The 25,458-nt window shown below is 38.4% G+C and overlaps 1 long non-coding RNA gene across 1 annotated transcript in view; it reads right to left on the bottom strand.

Annotated features, from left to right (window-relative positions):
• Positions 1-21,575, bottom strand: part of LOC107651351 (uncharacterized) — a 77,211-nt gene extending 55,636 nt beyond the window's left edge. The window contains exons 1-2 of the long non-coding RNA XR_008916289.1: positions 21,251-21,575; positions 18,001-18,029 (exon numbers count right to left, since the gene is read on the bottom strand). This is a non-coding gene — a long non-coding RNA (uncharacterized LOC107651351). The remainder of the gene's footprint in view (positions 1-18,000; positions 18,030-21,250) is intronic.
• Between the last annotated feature and the right edge of the window lie 3,883 nt (positions 21,576-25,458).

Here is a 25,458-nt window from a genome sequence, read left to right on the forward strand (position 1 = left end):
TCTTTGACCTGTTTCCTCATTTTTAATAAACATATTAAGGGATGTGCTAGAACAAGCTTGAACTGGCTCAGAGATGATTGCTAAATGTTTGGTATGTGCATTTATACCTTAGAAATCATCAAATGTTACCAATTGGTTTGATTTGTTGTTTTATTGATTTTCTAGACTTAAAGTGATAAAGAAAATATTAATAATAAGACTGAACTTAAAAATCTCTCCTGTGTACATTTTCCCCCTGGAGAACCAGTTGTGAAACCCTGAATGAAATCAGTTCTATACTATCTAGATAGGTTAATGTGAAGAAAGCCCATTGTAAACAGCAAAGAACTATTCAAAAAATGAGTTGCTATTATTACTAGAAATGTCTAATCTCAGTCTGTCTTTCCTCTGTGTCAATTCTTTCTTGTTCCCCCTCCTCACCCCCCAGGGAAGTGAAGTGATTTATTTGCTTCCATGTGAACACTCTACAGTGATTTGAAGATTAAAAATCCATTTTTCCTTCCCCTTGTCCGGAAACCTGGACCTGTGGGGTAGACCCTAAATCTGTTTGAGAGGAGACCGTGTATCATCTAATATATTTGGTTCTACATAAAAAAGGGAATTACTTTTAAGTAAAGTGAGAAGAATTAGATTTAGTCTGATCTAGAGTTCTAGAAGGAGAGAAGGACCAGGGTAAGAAAAAAAGAGAGCATATGTAGTTTAAGGGTATTGGTGCCTGAAGCCAGAACAATTGAGATTTGACTGAAGAAACCTATGTGGATACACGAGGATCTCACTAACCAAGATTTCAAAACAAAACAAAACCCCCAAACTCATAGAAGATGAAAGCAAGGCTAAGAAACAGAGGACCAATATAAGAGAGTGGCATATAATCCTATAAAAATGGTATCAGGAATACTAATGTTCAGAATGAGGCAAAACTGGTAAAGGAAGCTAAGGACAATAAAAAGAGGAGGTTTTTTGTTTTGTTTTTAGCTATATTGGGAGAGTTTTCTACATGTAATTGAAACAAAAATTTTAGATTAAAAAAGATAAGAGATGGCATTAAACTATGAATAAAAATATACCAGGTGATTTGTTTATGAGGTGTTGTTTTTGTTGGTGTGTGTGTGTGTGTGTGTGTGTGTGTGTGTGTGTGTGTGTGTGTGTGTGTGTGTAAAGCTATATTGGAAGAAAAAATGGAGAACCAAAGAAATCATGAGAATTTTTCTTGGAATGGATGGGATGATGATGATAGCTAACCTCAGAGAGAAAATAGAACTGTTCAAATCCTGTTTTTATGTTTTTTTGTCTACAAAAGAGAATGATCTTTATCCTGGGAATAATTATCAGGAGGGTTGATCACCAAGAGAAACAAGGAGATAGTAAGAGAACATCTAGCTGCCCCAGATAAAGTCAAGTCACCCTGGATCTTGAAATGGGCAGATGAGATTGTTGAATCCTCCAAGTCAGAGAGATTTACAAAGTTATGGAAAATGGGAGAGGTGCTATAATGTGATATTTGGTGGCAAATACAGCATTCCATACATGGAATACCTCGTCTCGCTGTGGAAAGAAGACAGATCTTTTAACTCTGAATTTAGTATTCTTTTCTCTATACTGCCTTTTGTGCTATAAGACTTACTTCTGTGTTTAAATACGACTTCTTAGCTTCCAGAGAAGATAGTGTTATCAACAAAAAAAAATAGAGAGAAGGGCAGAGGTCCGACAGATTCTGCAAACTACAAGCCAATGAGTTGAACTTCATTTCCTGGGGGAAATTCTATAACTGACAACTCAAAAAAACCCTTACCTTCCATCTTAGAATCAACACTGTGTTCCAAGGCAGAAGAGTAGTAAGGGCTAGGCAATAGGGGTTAAGTGACTTCCCCAGGGTCACAGCTAGGAAGTATCTGAGGCCAGATTTGAATCTAGGAGTTCCCATCTCAAGGCCTAACTATCCACTGAGCAACAAAGCTGCCCCTCTGGAACTGATTGTTAAAGAGACATTTGGAAAACATCTAAAAAGGGAAGCAGTGAAGATAAAGATCCAGCATAGCTTCTTCAAGAACAAGCCATGCCAGATTAACCTAATTTCCTTTTATTGGTAACCTACTTGATGAGGGAAATTCTGTTGATATCATTTACCTACATTTTTTTTAAGCTCTTTCAGGGGTAGCTAGGTGGCTTAGAGGATTGAGAGCTAAGCCTAGAGAGGGGAGGTTCTGGGTTTACATTTTGCCTCAGACACTTCCTACCTGTGTCACTTATCAGACAATGCCTACCCCTCATCATTCTGCCTTAGAACCAATACACAGTATTTATTCTAAGACAGAAGGTAAAGGGTTTTTTTGTTTTGTTTTAAGGGCAAAATTGGGAAAATGAGGTCAGATTTGAACTCCAGTCCTATCTCCAGGGCCCCAGTACTTTATCCACTGTGCTACCTATCAACTTTCTATTAACCTTAGTTTTGTCAATGATTTGGATAAAGTATTTCCCATCAGTCTTGTAGAGAAGATGAAGAGATATGAATTAAACGATAATAGGATCAAATGGGGTCAGAACTGGTTGGATGGGCTGGCTCAAAGAATATAATATTTCAATATTAAGATCTTCACTGAAATGCTTCAGGGATTAGCACTTGGGACTATTAAATTTTTTTTTTGTTATTGACTTGGATAAAGGCATAGACAAAAATGCTTATCCTATTTGCAGATGACACAAAACTGACAGGCATGGTACCCAGTGGATGACAGAATAAGGTTCCAAAATCTTAACAGGCGAGAACACTGGGTTACATATAATTAGATGAAATTAAATAGGGATAAATGTAAAGTCTTATATATTAAAAAAAATCAACTTCAGAAGTACAAGGTTTGGATAGACAACAATTCTGGAAAAGATCTGGATTTTAGTGGACTGTGAGCTCAATATGATTCAGGAGCATGATGAGGCAGCCAAAGAGGCTTATGTAATCCTGGGCTATATTGGAGAAGGCATAGCTTCCAGGAATAGGGAGGTGATACTCCTACTATACTACTCCCTTACCAGATTCCATCCATATATTGTAATTGTCTGTCCACCACCATTTTTAAAAAATATATTGAAAACTTGGAGATTGTCCATAAGTAGTCCAGAAGGATAGTGAAGGGCCCTGAGTCCATGATGTATAAGGATTAGTTGAATGAAGTCTGATAGCATAGTGCCTGGCATGTAGTAGGTGCTTAATAAATGTTTATTGATTGAGTAAAGATTCAAGGGAAACACCATGGCTATCTTGTGAAAGATTTGTTCTGTTTAGTCTCAGAAGGCATAACCTGGAATGATGAAGTTGCAAAGAGGCACATTCAAGCCTAATACCCAGAAAATATTTTTTCTAACAATTACAGATGTCCAAAAATGGAATGGACTCCCTCAAGAGGTGATGTTCCCCCTCCTTAGAATCTTTAAGCAGGGACTAGATAGCCACTTGTCAGGTATGTTATGTTATAGTAAGGGATTCCTTTTGTGTCAAGGTTGGACTAAGTGGTTGCTAAGGCCTCTTCTAGCTCTTAAATTCGGCGATTCTATGATTTCTTGAGAAGAAACCAAATGACCCTCTCTGTGGGCCTTGAGAATTCTGGAACACAAATAATCATCGTCTATAGGACAGGTTGACAATGGTCTTGGGTCACTAGGGGGCGACCCAGAGCTACAAACTACAAAGCATAAGGTGCTGGCTCCCTGAAGAATAGAGCCTTCATCCATCCATCTCCTTGTCTTTGGGAAAGAACTCCCAGACTGATAGTAATCCATTCCAGATGGATGAGAATATTGCCGGAGGGGAAGATAAAAAATCGTGAAATCTCAGAATTGGAAGGAACCTCAGAGGCCATCCAGATGAACCCAACTCAAAAAGGAATCCTCTCTCTGACATTAGAGCAAGTAGTCTTTCAGCTTCCAGTAAAAGACTCCTTTCCCCATCTCCACCATGTGATGTAATAAGAACACCCTACCCTATGAGATAACTTCTTTCATTTTGGAGGCAGCTCTGATTGTTAGGAAGTGTTTTATTTACAATTGAGCAGAAATCTGACTGTAACTTTCACCTATTGATTATACCTTGGAGCAGGCAGCTAGAGATTAGATTTTAGAAAGAGCTGGACTAAATCTACTTTAACTAGACCTCCAGAGTTTGAGTGAAAATAGTGGAGGTACAGGGAATTCTCATCTGACTCCCATCTTAAGACTGTGTTCTTCCTGCCTCTCTCAACATAGCTTACAACCTTTCATCTTTCTCCTCAGCTAAGCAAGGATTGGGCTAAACAAAAACCAAGTAGTTGGGTTAATGGTACCAGTTCATCTCCTCCCAGTATGTCTATAGGCTTCATGTGGATAGAGAGGGAGATCTTTCCAAAAGCCAGATTTCCTCCCTACTAATGAAATAGTGAGCATTTGAGTGAAAGGGATGGGTTTCCTCTTTTTTCCTTGTTATTCCAAATGGATTCAGGTAAGGCCTTATAGTACTAATAATGAATTATTACAGAACCCTGACCAGAAAAGGGAAATTTCCTTTGAGCAAGATGGGAGACCCAGCCTGAGCCTTGGATTTAAAGGTAAGACATATACTAATAGGATCATAGGATTTTAGAATTGGAAGAGACTTTGGGAGTCAGCTGGGTAGTACTGTGGATGGAACACCAGGCCTAGAGTCAGGAGGACCTGGCCTTAGATATTTCTTAGTTGGGTGACCCTGAGCAAGTCACTTAACCTTAATTGCCTAGACTTTCTCCCTTTTCTGTCTTAATACTTAGTATCAATTTTTTTTTTGCAGACATAATAAAATTTATTTAAATTGGGATTTTAAAATTAAAAAAAGTTTTTAAATTTAAATTTCATGAATTATGGTAGCTATAAGTGTAATCATATGAAACTGAAAGTCAATCATTTTGCTCTGTCCATACAATGGAGCCTTATAAGTGAAATGAATCAGTTATAAAAGTTACAAAGAAACAGCAAGGGTTAAACTGTTTTTAAGATTTAAATTTTATAAATGTAAATATAGTCTGATATCTACTGTTGCTTTATCACTTTCAAGGGATATCACAGGAAGGGGACTCTCCATTATTTAACCACACAAATTATATAGTATCTTAATTTATTAGGGGAAAGTAACATTCTTTTTTTTTTTTTAATCCTTACCTTCCATCTTGGGATCAATACTGTGTATTGATGTTCCAAGGCAGAAGAGTGGTAAGGGCTAGGCAGTAGGGGTTAAGTGACTTGCCCAGGGTCACACAGCTGGGAAGTGTCTGAGGGCAGATTTAAACCCAGGACCTCCTGTTTCTAGGCCTGGCTTTCAATCCACTGAGCTACCCAGCTGCTCCCAGAAAGTAACATTCTAAAGAAATAAATTCTTCAAAGAATAGCAACACAGTATCAATTCTAAGAGCGAAGATAAGTTTTTTTGAGATAATTTTTAGAATCTTTAAAAAATTATTTTAAAACTTTTTATTATGTTTTTATATCATCATAATTTCCTCTGATATCCCTCTCCACTCCCCCCAAATCTTACATACCAAATAATATTTTTAAAGAAAAAGGAAAAAATCAGTGTAGTTGATCAGTATATGAAAAAAGTCTAAAATATGTGCATTGTGTCATACTCCTGAGGCTCCTACCTCTGCAAAAGGATGGTGGGGAGTGACTGTGCATATCTTTTTTTGGGGGGGCCATGCTTGTTCTTTGTAATTTTGTATCATTCACTTTTGATTTTGTATATATGGTTGTGGTTCCATTTACATCCTGAATATTGTTTTCTTCTGCTTACTTCGCTGCTTCAATCCATATAAATCTTTCCATGCTTCTTTGTATTCATAACATACATCATTTTTTTACAGCACAGTAATAATACTCCATTACATTCATGCTCCCCAATTTATTTAGCCTTTCCTCAATTTATTGGCACTTACTTTGTTTCCACTTTGAGATCATTTAATTCACCCTTCACATTTATAGTTAAGGAAACTGAGACTGAGGAAGGTTAAACAATTTGCCCAAAGGTCATCCATGTAGTAAATAGATGAGCTTGAATTTAAACGCAGGTTTACTACTTTTCTGAAGAATCTACCAAGTTTCTACTTCATCTGTCCCAGAGTTCCTCCATTCTTCTACTAGGAGGCAGCATCCTCCAAATCCTATGCCCTTGCCACTAAACCATACTGCTTCTTACAAAATAATCTCCAGAGTTCAAAAGAATAGAGGACAAAGTCAGGGCTCATAGGCTTTCAGTGGTAAGATTTGGGTGGGATTAATCAGAAAAGATGCCCTGAGATCAAGGAGATTGGACCAGGTTTTACTTAAACATTTTTTTTCCTAAATACATGTAGAAACAATTTTTAACAATTGTTATCTGATATTTTGTGATTCTGATTCTCCCTCTATCCTCTTCCCACTCTCCAGGTGGTCAATAGTTTAATATCATTTATACCAGTGATCTCTTGAAATACGTATCTCCATATTCTTCATGTGGTGAAAGAAGATATATAGATATATATCATGTCACACATAATAAGAAAAAACTTATAAAGGAAAGTAAAAGATGGGATGCTTTGATCTGCAATAGTTCCTTCTTTGGCTGTGGATAGCATTTTTTTTTTTTATCACATGTCCCTTGGGGTTATCTTGGAACCTTATTTTGCTGATAATAGTTTAGTCCTTCACAGTTGATCATTGTACAATATTTCTATTACTGTGCACGATGTTCTCTTGATTCTGCTCACTTCATTTACATATGTTCATATGTCTTTCTAGATTTTTCTGAAATCATCCTGTTTGTTCTTTCTTATATGGCAATGGTATTCCATCACAACCATATACCATAATTTGTTCAGCCATTTCCCAATTGGTAGACAATTGGGCCAGGTTTTATAGGAGGAAGAGATGAATCTGGATCTCATGAGAGAAAAGACGGCCAGCTTGAAAGAGCAGCTTCTTATTCTACCAATCTCCTAAAGTCCCTTGTGTCTGTACTATCCTGCTGCTTAACATGGTGTCTCACAAATGGCAGATACTTAATAAATATTTGTTGACTCTGGTACCTGTCATGTTTATTGGCTTATATTAGAAACATAGAGCTTTAGAACTAGAGGAAATCTCTGAAATCATCTAGTCCCACCCTTCACCCTGTGTAGGAATATGGTTTCTGCATGGATACCTCCAGTGTTAGAGGGACTTGCTCCTTCAGGGGGCAGGATGTTCCAGTATAGTATTAGCTCTAGCTTAGGGAATTTGGAAGCAAAAGTTATCTAAATTCAATACTCTCATTTCATATGGGGAAACTGAGGCCCACAGAAAAAGTAGTTTGTTCAAGGTCTGAAAGGGAGCAAGTTCTTTTTATTGAGCTTGTCTCCCTTCCCAGTGACTTCCATTTCCATCACATAGCCACATAAGCAGCCTTTGGAGCAATACAGAATGAATTGAATCCCTTTTTTTTTTTAAATAATGTTTCATAAACTTGAAGACAGCTTTTGTGTGGCCTGACTTCTTTTCTTTAGCTAAAAACATTCCTAGCTTCTCCAGCTTATCCTTGTGTGATAATGTTTGAAATATCTTCTTCCCATGTTAATTGTCCCTTTACTCTTAATGCTTTCCTGTTTGTCAATTTCCCTCTTGGGGGAAGGGAAAGGGAACAAGCATTTATTAAGTGCCTACTATGTGCTAGACCCTGTGCTAAGTACTTTTATATATAATCCCATTGGATCTTTTTTAACTCCTACTTTCTGTCTTAGTAATAATTCTAACACAGAAGGACAAGGGCTAGGCTGTTGCCCAGGGACATTCAGCAAGGTAGTGTCTGAGGTCAAATATGAACTCTGGGCCTTCTGATTACAGACATGGATCCTATCTAGCGTGTCACTTAGCTGGCTCAATCTCATTGGATCTTAAAGGAGCTGAAGTCAAACACTGAGCACAATACTACAGATAGGGCCTGAGCATGAAAAGACTGTAAGAGTGGCACCTTTCCTGATGGGGACACCATCCTACTACATTCAGTTTGAGATTGAAAAACGTTATTAGTTGCTTCATCAAAATGTTGTTTCACATTAAATTTGAGGTCAACTCAAATCTTCATATCCTTTTCTTAGGTGATGGTCAGTTCTTCCCCATTGTTTCTTTGGCAGTTGACTTTTTAGGAATCTAAATACAGGATTTTACACTTAATTCTATTAGATTTCATCTTCTTGGTTTAGATTCAGAGAAACAAACTAACTTTTAACTGTTTTTCCTTCCTTCCTTCTTTCCCTCTCCCCCTCCCTGACCCTTCTTCTTTCCTTAAAAAAAAAAAAAAACCCCAAACCTTCACCTTCTGTTTTAGTATCCATTCTAAGAAGAGGCAATCAGGGTTAGGTGACTTGCCCAGGGTCACACAGCTGGGATCTGAGGCCAGATTTGAGCCTGGTCCACCGGACTTCAGGCCTGGTGCTTTGTCTACTGTGCTATCTAGCTGCCCCCTTTGCTATTTTTTCAATGCCATTCCTTCATTGTATGAGTCAGGAAAATGAGACATTAGTCCAGGTCTGAAACGAATTATCACGGTGAGCCTCAATTTTCTAATCTATAAAATAAAGGAATTGAAGTGATCTCTAAGGTCTTTTCCAGATATAATATTCTGATTCTATATAGTATCATCTTGTTATTTTTTTCTTAAATGGGACATTAATGTCCAGACCTGTGACTTTATCAGAGTGGAAGCTCATCTACTAAAGCACTAAGAAGTTTAAGTGATTCCTTCATTGGTCTCATGGATAATGTCAGAGGCAGCATTTGAACCCAGAATTTCCTGACTCAAATTTACCTGTCCACAATCCTATAGGACCTACAGATCAATAGAACAAATTACCTCAAGCTGGAACCAAAATTATAGACATCAAGTGTGGTGAAAAGGATCATAGATTTGGAGTCAAAGGATTGGAATCCCTGCTCTGCCCTACAGTTGGCTGTTTTTACCTGGAGAATAATTGAACCTCTCCTGGCTTTAGCTTCTTCTCTAAAATGGAACATTTAAATGATCTCTGTGGACTATTCCAGCTTTAAATATTGCAATTCGTTGGTATATCTGTGTAGATATACATTCTGCTTTCCTTATAAATCCCGTACAATTCACCACTCACACCCACATTCTTTTTCCTAATGGAGAAGTGGAGGTTAGACTTGGGGAAGAAATTCCCCACACTTAGGGCTGGGAAACACTGAAAAGGGTTTGGGAGCAAGGCAAAGAGGACCCCAGAAAAGGGCAGGGGGAAAGGGAGCCCCAGAGCAGAGGCAGGGGAATGACAGAACCATGCCTCATCTCATAAACAGTCCTGCCCTTTGCCTCTGCAGGGGACTGAGCCCTGGAGACCCCCAAAGCCCTTTGGTCTGCCCCTCTCCCCATTCCCATCATCTCTCCTCTGGAGAAGAATGTGGGTCAGGGGCATAAGTGACCTTTCACACCTCCAACTAGCTAAGTGTGTTTTCTCCCTTTCTGTCCAGCCCCCAGCAGGAGGGAGGGGGAAATGGGTAGGGCCTTGTCGAACTTTCTCCCTGACAATACCTCAGAGGAGCTGAAGTGGAGGGAGTAAAGGATCTATTTATTTTGGCTCGGGAGGGACAATGTAAGCAGATGGTCTTTGATGGGATTAGCGGCGTAATCTCTAAGACTCTGGTAAATTGAAAATGATCCATTATATTCCAGGAACCTTTGGACGCTTCAGCTCCAGAGGAAGGAGGGGCAGGGCTGGAGGGGGGGGAACCTTGTTATAAAAGACCCCCCTCTGGGATAGGCCAAATCCAACTTGGAGAATTTGGGAGGAGGTTCGTTAGCTGAGTGAGGCTGGCCCCTCTCCCCATGAAAGAGTGAAGAAGTAAAAATGCACCTCTTGCACCCTCTGACCCCCTCCCCCATACTTTCACAAACACCCTGCGATGTGTGTATTATCTCAGCCATCCCTCTGCCTCTGTTCAGGGACCGTTCCTTTCCACCTGCCCCATTCCCTTTCCCCTGGGGGAGGGGGGGAGGAAAAGGGCTGCCCCTAATGTCCTCATTTCCCTGGGGTCAATTTTGTCAATCCTCTCTCTCCATCCCTCTCTCACTGTCTCTCCCTCTCCCTCACTTTCTCTCACTCAAAAAAAAAAAATGTTCTTGGAGTCTAAGACTCATTTCTCCTGGTGCAATTTCAACCCATTTCTTTCTCACTCTATGGAGTGAGTCTAGAGATAGAGGAAAGGGACTCTCCAGAAACTGTTAAAAAGGAAGGATGAGGAATAGACAGCATATAGGTAGGAACAGGGAGAAAAGGGGAGACAGACCCCACTAGTGGGTAGACAAAGAAAGGGTGGTATAATAGGGAACCGCCCGCCCCTTCCCCCCCCCCCCCCACTGGGATGCCCCTGTCTCCTAATGCCTCAGAGGTGCTCTACTGGAAAATCGAGGCTTTGGAATTATGGCAGCTGTTTCACAAAAACCTGCCCTCTCCTAAGGATCTATATGATGTAGCATAGAAAAGTATACTTGGTATCAAGTATATTGGTACCACTAGCCTGAGAGTCCTACCATTGGAGAGCTACATCCCTGTGGTCAATTCACTAACACTCTTTTTGCCTCAACTTCCATATCTGAATCCATACTAAGTATTGGTTCTAAAACAAGTGTAGAACTAGACAATTGGGATTAAGTGATTTACCCAGGGTCACACAGCTAGGAAGTGTATGAAGCCTGATTTGAACCCCTATTGTCCTGACTGAAGATCTCACGTTCTATCCACTGTGTACCTAGCTGCCCCAGAATCTACATTTATTAAAAAAGGAGGGGGGATTGGAATATGTGATCCTCTAAAGTCTCTTATAAATACATTTTCAGGTTTTATGAGTTTGTACAACTTAGGATATTTGGGATGTGTAGGATATAGAGTACATGGAAGTAGAGGTAGGGACAAGAGCCCTGATTTCATTGATATAAGGAAAGCCTGAATGAGGAAACTACCTTTTACCATGTAGGCTGGCACCTTCTCTTCACCTTAGCAGCTAAGGGGAAAAGTGGATGGAAACTCAGACACTTATTAGCTGACCCTGGGCAAGTCACTTTACTCTGTTTGCCTCCATTTCCTCAGCTATAAAATGAGCTGGATAAGGAAATGGAAAATCACTCCAAGATCTTTAAGAAAACCCCCAGATGTGGTCATGAAGAGTCAGATACAATTCAACAACAACAAAGTACAGAAATTGAATCTTTTGAACTTACTAGCTTTCATAAGGGAATTTGGGAGATTCCGAGTCCACAAAGGTAGTTTCTAGAAGAAATCTTAGCCTGTGTAATATTTTGTTCCTAATCATTGATAAGCATTTTATTCTGAAGATCCTATGGTTTAGAGCTGGAAGGAACTTAATTTTTTTAAATTTATCTATTTATTTATTTATTAAAAACCTTATCTTCTATCTTAGAATTACTACTGTGTATTGGTTTTAAGACAGAAGAGTGGTAAGGGCTAGGTAATGGGGGTGATTTTCCCAGAGTCACACAGCTAGGAAGTGTCTGAGTTCAGATTTGAACCCAGGACCTCCCATCTCTAGGTCTGGCTCTATCCATTGAACCACCCAGCTGCACCCTGGAAGGGACTTTAGATGACATTAATTCATGACTTTAGTCTAACCTTTAGATTTTGGGAAAGCTGAAAGATCTCATAGACTAAACCCCCTACAGTAATAGAATTCAGCTCAGAAAGAACAGGAAACTCCTAAGGAAGAAATCCTAAAGATATAAAGGGAGATGTCTGATGAGAAAGTACCAAGAGTTTGTCAACCAACTTCAATTTTAATATGATACATATGGAAGATAGGAGCAAGGATAGATGATTAAAAATAACTATTATATTGTGGCCCTTTTCAATAACAATACTGTCAAGAGTGTGAAAGCTCAGAGTTGATTGGTACTAAATAAGAAGACAATGGATATGGAGCAGCTAGATGGCTAGCTCCAAGAGTAGAACTAGGAGGTTCTGGGTTCAAATTTTTACCTCAGAAACTCCCTAGTTATATGACTGGGTAAATCACTTAACCACCATTACCTACCCTTTACTGCTATTCTGCTTTGAAACAGATACTCAGTATTGACTCTGAGATAGAAGGTAAGGATTTTTTTAAAAAGAAAAAAATTTGAGGCAGCTAGATGGCACTTCCTACCTGTGTGACCCTGGGTAAGTCACTTAATCCCCATGGTCTAGCTCTTACCACTCTTCTGCCTTGGAGCCAATACACAGTAATGATTCTAAGACAGAGGGTAAGAGTTTAAAACAAAAAGGTGGTCAGGCCAGATTAAATGTATTTCAGAGTTACTTCATTGGTAGATCAAGGAATTGTAAAAGTTTGCCTAGGATTTAACAAAGTGTTATATCAAATCATGCTATGCTTGTAGTCAAGACAGAGGGGCATATAACAGTGATTTTATTTTGTATTCATCATATATGTGTATAATATTTACATACATGTACATTTGTATATATACATTTGTTGCATCTCCTAATAAAATATAAGCCATTTGAAGGCAAGAAGCACTTAATGTTTTGTCTATTTATCTTAGCACCTAATACAAAGTAGGAACTAAATAGTTTTTTTATTGATCTAGAAGTAGATGAATGATTGCACTTAAAAAGTAATCATTAATTGTTCAATATATTTTGGAAAAAATAAAATGAGTGCCTTTGAGATCTGTGCTTGACCCTATCCTGCTTATTTATTTTCTATCCTTCATTTTTTAATATTGCATTTAATAAATTCCCAAAAAGAGCAATTCTGTATACAAAGTAGAACAGAAAAAGAAGGGCTATATGTGAAATCACAGATCTCTATTATGTATAACTTACTATAAAATAAAATATATCATAAATTCAAATTATTTTTAAATTTTTTCTGTTTGTTTCCCTTTGAACTTCCTTATCTTCCTTTCTTTGATTTTTAAAGAACCTTCAATGAACATCTTTTATTCCTTATTCATATTTTTGGTGACGTTATCAGTAGCTCTCTTTCCTATCAAACCTCTCACTTATGATTTTTGTCAGTGATTTGGACAATGGCAAAGATAACACACTTGTTAATTTTGCAGATAATAGAAAGTTTAAAATAATAACACACTGGATGTCAGGACCAGGATCCAAAATTTTTGTGACAAATTAGACCATTGGGATAAGTCTAATAAGGGGAAATTTAATAAAGATAAATGTAAAGTCATAAGATCAACACCTTCATAACTACAAGACAGGGTGGGGTTTGAAATAGATCTGGAGGTCTTAATGGCCTTTCAAACTCAATGAGTCAAAAATGTGATAGACTCAATTATGAAAAGCATCATGCACAGAGCCTGGAGGATTATTATCTTCTATTATTCTGTTCTAGTCAGAATATTTTAAAAATATTATATTTACTTCTGTCATTATATTTTTGAAAGAACATTGAAAAGCTAGAAAATGGTTAAAGAAGGGCAACCAGGATACTGAAAAACTTCTAGATGTAATTATATGAGTATTAATTTTAAAACCTATGAGTATTTGGGTAGCACAATGAATAGAGTGCTGGGTCTGGAAACAGGAAGACCTGAGTTCAAATGTGGCCTCAGATACTTACTAGCTGTGTGATCCCAGATGGATTACTTAACCCTGTTCCCTCAGTTTCCTCATGTGTAAAATGAACAGGAGAAGGAAAAGGCAAACCACTCCAGTACCTTTGCCAAGAAAACTGCCCCAAAGGTTACATACACCTAAAGAACAAGAACAGGAGTGTAAGGAGGCAGCTGGGTAACTCAGTGGTTTGAGAGCCAGGCCTAGAGACAGGAGGTCCTGGGTTCAAATGTGACCTCAGACACTTCCCAGTTGTGTGATCCTGGGCAAGTCACTTAACCCCCATTGCCTAACCCTTACCACTCTTCTGCCTTGGAGCCAATACACAGTATTGATTCCAAGATGGAAAGTAAGGGTTTAAAAAGAAAAAAAAGAAAAGAACAGGAGTGTATAGCTTGAATAAGAGAAAAACTTATGAAGATAAATGAGAGCTGTTTTTCTAGTACCTGAAGGGTCTCAGGAAATCTGCAGCTTAAAGTGACCCTCCTCCTTTTTTCCTTCCAAACCCACAATATAAAATTAATTTTCCTTTGTTATTCAGATAAGATGCCATATCCTTCATGAAGCCTTCCTTGATTCCCACAGCTAAAAATGACCTCTCCATCCTCAAATTTTCCAAGAACATGTCTAATGTTGGGTTTTGTTTTGTTTTTTATTGCTATTGGGCTTTTAAGTTATTTAACAGTTATATTTACACAGTTTAGGTATATATGTTACATGTTGATATTGTGACTATGGTAACCTGCCACTAGTTATTTAACTATTTGAGACTTTTGCTTGATGACTATGTCTAATCCAAGGACAAACAGACCACAAAGGAGCACAGAACTTGACTTGCAAAGCGCCAAACAAGCACAAAAAAGGTGAATAAACCAAAACAATCCTATGGGGGATTGATGACATTCTGCACAAAAAGCACAATGACTTGATCATGTGTGAGACTCCAGGTTGCGGCTGTTTAAATGCAGGACTTCCTTGTACCACACTTTATATCAAGCATATAACATCGATTGCTCTGGCTCCATTATTCCGAAAAAATGAAGAAAAAGGTTGAACCAGGAAATTCTATTTCCCATTTGTTTCGAGATCTAGTCTCTTTTTTTTTTTCTCATGATGGGACAACTTACTGTAGTCCAGACTGCTAAATTGGGTTAGTGACTAATTGTTGTTATACACTTATGGGACATGGATCACTACAAGAACCTGTTGTGAGTTGTGATATTTTTTCCTCCCCCCCCCCTTATTCCCAGATTTTTTTTCTTTTTCTTCAAGTTTTCTTTTTATATTTTTTTATCTTACTCAGAAGTTTTTTTAATTTTAATTTCTTTGATTCTTTGATGTTTTTTGATACTTGATTCATATGCCTTATGACTTGACCATGTATCCCTGTGTAATTCCCACATGCATCCCTGTATCTTCCTCAGGGGGGGATGTATTTTTATTTTCCTCAGGAGAGACTATATTATTGTTGTGAACTTTGACTTGAATTTGAGCCAAATTTAACAAGAGACTACCTCCCAGAATCTAGAAGGCACTGTGAAGATGCCTGCAGAGACCACACGCTGTACCAGAAGATCCAGAGTGAACTTTGAGATATGGCAAATTTGAACTTTGGGGGGGTTGAATGCTTTTGTTTTTGAATGTACACTCTTATGCCAAAGGGGCCTGCCCCCAATTGACTTTTTTGTCAATGCATCTATTATTGTTTTTTTCCTTTTTCCTTTTATTTTCCTCTTATCCCCAAATTATTATAATTTCCCTTTAAAAACTGTAATATTTGTATAAACCTCTAGTTGAATTTATAAGTTAGTTATATTTTCATGATCCATTGGGGAGACTGGTCTCCCAAAGGATCACAGAGAGAATATATTGATTTAGAATCTTGAGCTCTAGAGACTACATTTCCCACAGTCCTTTTCCTTTTCCTGTTTGTGCAGCTCCTTACATGGATGGAGTTTTGAGTTTCTTTTTTGGCCCACATGGGCTCTCTCTGGCTGGTACCAGGGTAAGGAGGGAGCATTTTGGGTGCTTGCTGGAGTTGTTTTTAATTCCTCTTTTCTCTAAGTTGATTTTAATAAATAGTATTACAATAATACTTGGAGTATTGAATATTAATTTTAATCTTTACATGACATTTCCCTGCTCAGTAATGCCAAAATTTACTGTTTTTCATATTTGCATTGCCAGTTCTAAGCACAGTTCTTTGTGCCTTTTTTTTTTAAACCTTTACTTTCCATCTTTGAATCAATACTACATATTGGTTTCCAGGCAGCAGAGTGGTAAGGGCTAGGCAATTGGGGTTAAGTGACTTGCCCAAGGTCACACAGCTAGGAAGTGTCTGAGGCCACATTTGAACCTAGGACCTCTGGTCTCTGGTACTCTGTTCACTGTGCCACCTAAATATTCCTAGGTCTTTAAATTAATACTCATGTAGTATCTAGCTGCCCCATAAGTAGACTTAATAAATATCAAATTGGATTGCTCAAATACAAGCAGCCCTCAAGTATATGAACCAGGACTGGACCCTGGGCTCCTAAATCAGGCCTCTTTCTAGTATACCATACCTTCACATTTTGAGGCTGGTACTGAGAGAAGTGGAGGTAAGGAAAACAGAGAGAGCCTGATAAATAATGTCTCTGATTCTGCAGCCCACATCATTTCAGAACTATAGGCCAATTCATCCTGAAACTGTAGAAAACCTGGAACTTCTAGTCAGGGAACCTAAATTAGTTATGAAAAGATGAGGTCTCTTTCTTTGCTCAAACTTCAATTTTTGCATCTGTAAAATGGGACTTCACAGGGTTGTTATGAGGAAAGCATTTTACCATTTCAAACCATTATAAAAGTACCTTATTTTAAAATTTGTTGCTCAGTTGTTTCAGTCATATCTGACTTTTTGTAACCCCTTTTGGAGTTTCCTTGGCAAAGACATTGTAGTGATTAGCCATTTCCTTCTCCAGATCTTTTTACAGATGAGGAAACTGAAGCCAACAGGGTTGAACAACTTGCCCAGGGTCACACAGCTAGTGGGTATCTAAAGCTGGACTTGAACTTGGAAGATGATTCTTCCTCACTCCAGGCCCAGTACTCTATCTAATCTATTTCTTATATCATTATAATCATCCCAACTCTCTAGCCTTTACCTTCTGAAAGAGTTCTCCCATATGACAAATAGTATTTTTTAGAAAGGTAAAAATACGTGCAATGTATAATATCTATAACCCTCAATGAGGATAAACTAGAAGTTTTCCCAATAAGGGGTGAAGCAAGGATGTCCATTATCACCATTATTATTCAAATGTTACCACTATAGTGATAAGAAAAGAAACAGAAACTGAAGGAATAAAAATGGGCAACAAGGAAACAAAACTACTACTTTTTGCAGATGTGATGATGGTATATACTTAGAATACCCTATTGAATCAAATAAAAAACCAGTTGACACAATGAATAACTTTAGTAAAGTTGCAGAATGTAAAATAAATCCACATAAATCATATACATGTTTATATGTTACTAACAAAACTCAGCAGGAAGACATAGAGGAGTTCCATTTAAAGTAACTGTAGATAATAGAAAATACTTGGGAGGCTACTTACCAAGACACATTCAGATACTCTATAAATACAATAATAAAACACTTCACACAAATAAAGACATCTAAAAAATTGGAGTAATATTAATTGTTCATGGGTAGGCTGAGCCAGGCTTAGCCTTGTCCTAGCTAAGAAATAGAGAAAAACTGGAAAGCATTCTTTTAGAAACTAGGCATAGACCAACATTTTACATCATATACTAAGATAAAGTCAAGTGGGCACATGATTTAAATATAAAGGATAACATCATGAACAAATTAGAGTAGCATGGAAAAAAATTACCTATGAATAAGGGAAGTGTTCATGATCAAACAAAGAGAGATGATCCCCAGAATTAAAGTGAATAATTTTGATTTCATGAAATTAAACAGGTTTTGCACAAACAAAAATAATGTAGCCAAAATTAGAAAGAAAGCAGGAAACTGGGGTGGGGGGTTATAATGTAAGTTTTTCTGATAAAGCTCTTATTTCTCAAATTTATAAAAATAAGAGCCATTCTCAGTTTATAAAAGGTCAGAGCATATGAACAGGCAGTTTTCAGAAGATGAAATCAAAGTTATTAATAGTTCTATGAAAACATGTTCTAAATAACTAATAATTACAGAAATGCAAATTAAAACAACTCTGAGATACCATTTCACTCTCACCAAGTTGCTAACATGAAAGAAAAAGAAAGTGGCAAATTCTAAGGGGGATGCAGGAAAATAGGGACATTAATACAGTATTGGTGGAGTTATGAACTGATCCAACCATTATAGAAGACAACTATACCCAAAGGACAATTAAATTATACATACCTTTTGCCCCGGAAATACTGTTATTAGGTCTATATTGCAAAGAGAACAAAGAAAAAGGAAAATTATAAATATATATATATATATATATATATATATATATAATGTTATAGTAGCTCCTTTTGTGTAAACAAAGAATTGGAAATTAAAGGAATACTAGTCAATTGAGTAACAGCTAAACAAGCAATGATATATGATTGTGATATAATACTGTTGTCCTGTAAGAAATTATGAAGGAAATGGTTTTAGAAAAGCTTAGGTAGACTTACATGATTTGATATAAAGTGAAATGAGCAGAACTAGCAGAACTTTGACACAGTATCAGTAATATTGTAACAATAATCAACTGTGAAAGACTTAGCTACTCTAATCAATATAATGATTCATGACAATTCCAAAAGATTCATAATGAAAAGTCCTATCAACCTCCAGAGAGAAAATAATGAACTCTCAGGGCAGATCAAAGTATATATTGTTTCTCTTTTTTCCTTTTTCTTGCAACATGGTTAATATTGAAATGTTTTATAAGACTTCACATATATAGTGGGTTGCTTGCCTCATGAGTGGGTGAGAGAGGGGCTGGAGGGAGGGAGAGGATTTGGAACTCAAAATTTTTAAATGAATGTAAAAAAACCACCTGTGGACCTCAAACTTCAAGAAAGGGTTAGGCTGGAGGTTTCTTTTCATAACTTCATTTGAATCTTGCTTGATCTTTATTATTTTGTTACACTTCCTTTTGATTTTTTGGTGTGTTATTCTTCCCATTTACATTGTTGTAGTTATTGTGCATATTGTTTTCTTGGGTTTGTTTACTTCATTCTGCATCAGCTCATTTAGATCTTTCCAAGTTTCTCTATATTCATCATACACATAATTTCATTTTTTTAAACCTCTACTTTCCATTTTAGTAACAACTCTAAAACAGAAGGAAAAGTGCTAGGCAAACATGGTTTGGTAACTCACAGCTGGGCTGAGGTCTGATTTGAACCCATGTCCTCCCAACCCTAGGCCTGGTGCTCTATCCACTGAGCCACCTAGTTGCCCTAGTACAAATCATTTTTTATAGCACAGTAAAATTCCACTACATTTGTGTACCACACTTCATTTAGCCTTTCTCTAATGGACATCTACTTTGCTTCCAACTTTTAGCTATCACAAATGTACTGCTATAAATATTTTCAGTTTATAAGCACTTCTTATTGATGGTTTTCTTGGAGTATAATTCTAGTAATGGAGTCTCTGGTTCAAAGGATATGGATATTTAATAATTTTATTAGCATAGTTCCAAACTGCTTGTACCATTCCATAGCTCCACCACAATATATTAGACCTATGCTTTTATAAACCCTGAAATACTGGTTATTGTTATTTTTGTTTTCATTTTTGCCAATTTTCATGGTATAAGAGAATGTTTCAGTGTTGTTTTGATTTGCATTTCTCTTATTATTAATGATTCAGTGAGTTCTTTCATGTTGTTCTGGATATTTTGTAGTTCTTTTGAGAACTGTTCATATTCTTTGATCATTTATCTATTGAGGAATGGATATTAGTCATATATATGTACACAAAAATTTATTTATTTATTGTTTATATAACTTGGATACCAAACTCCTCAGAGAAATTTGATACGAAGGTTCCCCCAACCCCATTTGACTACTTTTCTTCTTATCCTAGTCGCATTGATTTTGTCTGTGCAGAAGCCTTTTGATTTTAAGTAATCAAAGCTTATCTATTTTATCTTTTGCAATTGTCTCTATTTCTTGTTTAGTTAATAATATATCTCCTATCCATAGCTGTAAGGGATATATTATCTTTTTTCTCTTCCAATTTTTAATAATATGATTTTTAATATTTTAATGACATATCATTTAGAATGTATTGCGGAATGTGGTATAGGTGTTGGTCGAAGCCTAATCTTCAAGACTGTTTTCCAATGTTCCCACTAGTTTTCAGCAAATAAAGAGTTCTTTCCTATGTAATTTATGTTTTCTATTTATCAAACACTAGGTAATTGAATTCTATTATTTCCGATTTTCTCTTCTAGTTTGTTATTTTAATTTTATTGGCACAGCCTAGCCATGAGCACTGAATGTTCTTTTCACTACTTATATCATTCATTATTTCCCTAAAGAGAACTTCATAATCAAGTCTCTGCAAGTCTTTTGTGTGTTATGATAAATTGATTTCCAGATATTTTATGCATGCTATCATAACATGGAAAGATATTTCCTTTTCTATTTTTGCTTCTTGTGTTTTGTTATAGAAATGCTATTGATTTTTGAGGACTTACTTTGGAACTTGCAACTTCACTTAAGTTGTCATCTAAATTAATATCTTTATTAATTTCCAAGGATTTTCCAAGTAAACCATCATATCATCAGCAAATTGGAGTAGTTTTATCTCTTCTTTTCCTATCTTTTTTCCTTTAATATCTTTCTCATGTCTCATTTCTATTGCTAACATTTCCAGAACTACATTAAGTAATAATAAGGAGAGTGGGCATCTTTGTTTTACTCCTATATTTATTGAAAAAGATACTAGTATATCACCATTGCATATGATTCTTGATTTTGGTTTTAGATAGATATTTTTTGTGATATTTTTTAAAAGTCCCACTATACCTATACTTTATAGGGTTTTTAGTATAGAGGATTGTTATACTTTGTTAAAGGCTTTTCCCACATCTATTGAGATCATGTGGTTTGGGGTGATTTGTTATTTTTTAATATGAGTAGTAATATTGACTGCTTCCCAATCTTATATCTTTGTTATAAATCATATTTGGTCATAAGAAATGGTTTTAAAATAAATCACTGGAATCTGCTTGATAGGATTTTGTTTAAAATGTATAAAAAGAAATATTTTAAATTATTTATCATTATTAATTACACCCTGGTCCTTAGTTCAGCACAGGTTAATATGAATCAGATTTATTATTCCCCATGTTTGTCCTCTTCTTTACTTTCTCCTTAATCTTTTTCTCTCTCGGCAACAGTTTTTCATTCTACCTCTTCTCCAAATATTTAACTGCAATTACCACCCCACATCCTAAGGCATGTGTCATAGGAAAAAGAAGGAGAGGGGGAAAGTATCTTTGGAAAGGTAGAAAACACCTTTAAAGGAGAAATGCATATGAAAAATGCTTATTGCCTTTACCAAGAGTAGAAATGGCTTTATAGCATAACCCTTTGAAGATTAAATGTACTCCAGATAGAATCATTCCCTCTACAAGTTCCCCCCACTCTCTACTTACCTCTGAGTAGTCCTCTCCACCTTTCTCCCTTCTTCTGGTGACCCTTCGACTCTCAATCTGTGTTTTGCCCTTCCTCAGTCTAAGTCTGTCTCCCCCTCTCAGAGATTACACATCTTCCTCATTTTCCCAGTCTTTCCTGTTAGTTCTCTGAAGTAGAGCCTGGTTTATGGATGAATTCTCTGGATTTATCCCTCTTTGGTGGCCAGGCAAGTGCCCTGCCAGTGGTGGAAAGAAAAAAGGAAATAGATTCAGAGGGAAGTGATGCCAGCTGGCCCATCAGGTTGTAACTGTTACTGAATTTTCACTCTTTGGGACTTCCTTTCCATTTGGGGCTTGAATCCTTTTGCAATTAAGGGTCTTACAGTACATTTGAAATCAGCTGGGGGGCACTCAACACAATATCCTCTGATTTTCCTCTCTTTTTCTTTCCAATTTCTCTCCACTTCCTGCCAACATACAGTTCTCCTCCCCCCCTCCATTTCAGTGTACCTCCCTCTTTTTAACTTTTCCTTTGCTTCAGATTCCTCTTTTTATGGCTCTCTCCTATATCTCTGTCTGTCTAGGTCTTTATTTTTTCCCTACCTTTCTTCTAGATTTCTGATTGGAGAATCAGAATTGGAAAAGATATTAGAGGCCAATGGCCAACTACTTCATTTTATAGATGAAGAAATAGAGACACAGAGGGGCTAAGTGACTTGACCAAATTCATCCTAGAATCTAAGGAAGAATTTGAAACCAGGTCTTCCTGATTCCAGGCCCAGTGCACTTATCTACTAATCTCACATTGACTATATTTGTTCTTTTTTCCCCCTCTGTTACTCTTCTCTCTCTCTCTCTAGCTTTCTCTGTCCCTTTCTTGTATTTTTTTCTCTACCTCTCTCTTGTCTCTTTTTGTCTCTTCTCCCTCCTTGACCCCTTTATTTTCTCTCTCCTCTTTCTCCCTCTTTCCTCCTCTTTTTCTCTCTGTTTCTATTCTCTAATCTAAGGCTTAACTCTCTTTTTAATTGAAAGTTTTTCTTAAAAATTTTTTTCAGTTACATATAGAAAGAATTTTTGAAAATTGTTTTCTGATATTTTAGGATTCAGATTTTCTCCCTCCCTCCCTTGCTCCACCCTTCCCAAGGCTGCATATATAGTCTGCTATAAGTTATATGGGCTCTTTAATACAATACATGTTTCCAAATTGCTCATGCCAGGTTTAACTCTTTAAGAACAATTCAGTACACTCCTTCTCACCAAGATCGTCAGAAGGTGCACCTTATCTCCAGGCAGAGGAAAGAGGAACAGGGTTTGTTCGAAGGGGCCAGGCAGACTCCAAGATTTGGGAACTGCCTTTCCCTCCAACCACCTCTGCCTTTCTCTCTGGGGCTAGCAGAAAGTTCACCTACATGGGGAGATTTGACTCGAACCTGAGCCCAGCAGGCCAGAGCCATCTCCGTTTTTTCCGGGTTCCAGCTTTAATCTCACAGCCTGGAGGAGGTGTCTGCATTTAGCAATAACCCTTGAAGAAGAAACCTTTGGGGAAAATTAAGGCCTGCAAGCGTCAGGGTTGAGGAAAACGGTAGTGAGTGTCCGGAGAACAAAGACGTAAATGGTCTGCGTGGCCACAGCCACCCGTATTCAACGTCTCAGAGGGATGTTTTGTAGATGCAGCTTCATTCTACATCAGTCCTCAGAAAATGTCCGCTAGGCAAGGAGGAAACCCTGGATCATGACCACTACTGGGTCCAGGTGTGGCACTCCCAGCGAGTTCTCCCTCCCGATCCCAAGACCTCCAGCAAAAACAGTCCCGGGAAGTGGCCTGTGGGTTGGTTGTCTTGGGCTAGGGTTTAGGGAGTCCCTCGACTCGTAACTCTCTGGGTTTCCCAAATTCCAGGGATTTCTGGCTCTACCTCCAACCCCAGCACTCTGCCTCCTGCCCGCCCTCTGCCTTCCGCCGCAAGCCCTCCAGCCCTGCACTCTGGCCAGGTTTATCAGGAGCCATTCTTTGGTTTTCCTCTCATTTCATGTGAATTTCGTTTCCCTATTTTCTCGGCACGTTTATCTTATTTGGGTTTGGGGAGTTTTTTTGCTTTTAAGAGATTCCTCGGGTTTTCTCTCCTGCCTCATTTCTGGTCTCCTTTCCTACTCTGGACTCGAGAGCACTCCTTCGACTCAGAGTCTCTCCCCAGTGGGCTCCCCCGCGCCCAAAGAGTCCGCGCTTCCTGCTCCCACTCCCTACCCCCAGCCCAGCCACTCTACCCAAAGCCCGGGCGGAGCGAATCGCTCTCACTTTGTCCTATCCGGGCAGCCGGGGAGCCGCGGCGTGACTCTCTTCCCTGGTACGCGTAGAAGCAGGGACAGGCTTAGAGAGGGCGGGGGTGGGGGGGACCCCGGGAGAAAGAGAGAGCCCGAAAGGAAGCTAGGGGGTAAAAGGAACCTGTGGAGAGCAGAAACCGAAGCCGAGACAAGGAGAGCAAACTTCTCGCCTGGACTTGGCCCCTGGGCGGGGGCAAAAATTGGAGATCGGTCCCCGAAAGGGCACACGCACGCACCTAGAAGCACCCAAGTACCGCAGGGACACATTCGCCTCCGCGGCCCCCCTAGCCTGGTGCCATGTGCCGCAGAGACATGTAGGTGTGGTGGACACCCACGCCGGCACCCTACATAGGAATGCGGGCACACATTTACACAAAAATCTAGAGTCACACTCACATACACACAAACTGGAGCCCGCACATCACCCAGAAGAGCACACACACGCAGATAAATGTATGCATACATCAGAGCATATACACCCATTCTTAAAGCCAGATAAGTCCGCCGTGGCTACGCTCAGGATGCCCACATTAGACAAGTTACCGTTAAGCCAAACCTGTACGACGGACATGTACATAGATCAACATATAAACACACATCTGCACATACACCTATGTTGGATGTCTGTCCATACATGCATACATAGAAAGAATATAAAGCGGAGGGGCCATAGCGGGTTGTTCAGAGCTGGGAATATCGAAGATATCTATGGTTGGTCTGTGTGTTTGAATGCCAGAGACTGCATACAGGTGTCTGTGCCCACTAGACTGAAGGCCGAAGAGTGAGCTGTGGCAGTCTCTGAAAGTCTGCATTAAGGGGAGAAAGAATGTGCCATTGGATAGAAGAGAGGCACCTCGAACTGGGTCCAGATTTCTCTCTAGAGATAATGATATGATACTGATGTGGGACTCCTAGAGACAAGCATACAGGAGAGCTACATTGAGAAAATGATATAATCCTTACATGACTGTATCATACCTCAGTGTGCTGCCACATTAGACTGTGTCCAGAGGACACTCAAACAAATGTCTCTCCAGATATAGCTAGAGACAATTGTGCTTTTGACAAACAAACGGGAGAGTAAGTGGGGTTGTAAAGAGAGAAGCAGATTTATGGAGTTTGCAGACCCCGAGTATATTTTCATAGCTATTGTATAGGTATATTTTTATTGTACTGTATAGTATATTTTCATAGCTATTGTATATTGTATATATCAGATCATATGCTACATTGGGATGTAAGTGGATTTATTCATATGGTGGGCTTTTCTCTGGAGATGGGAGTGTGAGCAGGTTATATGTGCCAAAATCATTTGGTTCAGATCTGATAAAGTCTCAGTATCAGTCGGATCCAAAGGAGGGGCACAGAGCAGGAGGTAGACCAGTTTCCCTGGTTAGAGAAGAGGAGGAACGGTTGGCTTACACGAGGACTTCACCTCTTTCCTCTGTACACATACATACATGGGATCCATATATATCACTGTGTGTCCTAAGACCTCCGAAGCTATGGGAAGTGAGGAAGATAGTATGGGTCTAGCTTGCTCACAAGACGGACAGGGCCTCCCCACAAACACACACCAAGAAAAAAACATTTTAGCCTGCCACATGGCTAAGGCAACAGCTTCTCGCTGCACCCCTCAGTCAGAGATTCAGGGGTGGGGGATGCAAACATATACATAATCCACGTACACTGCATGTACAGACAAGGTCCTGATAATTACACCTCTTGAAATAATGGAATCTTTAGTTACCAACGCCCAGCTTTGCCTCTATGCAGATATAATTCTCTAAGAGAGCTATTAACAGAAATACATCTATTTATATAAATTCAAACCATTCCTTATCTAGAAGATGGGATGTGGGTCTCTAAATAACTACCCAGTAGCATCTATTGAGAGATACTCGGTTGGT

The sequence above is a fragment of the Monodelphis domestica genome, chromosome 2 (assembly GCF_027887165.1).
Source record: "Monodelphis domestica isolate mMonDom1 chromosome 2, mMonDom1.pri, whole genome shotgun sequence".
Lineage (NCBI taxonomy): Eukaryota > Metazoa > Chordata > Mammalia > Didelphimorphia > Didelphidae > Monodelphis > Monodelphis domestica.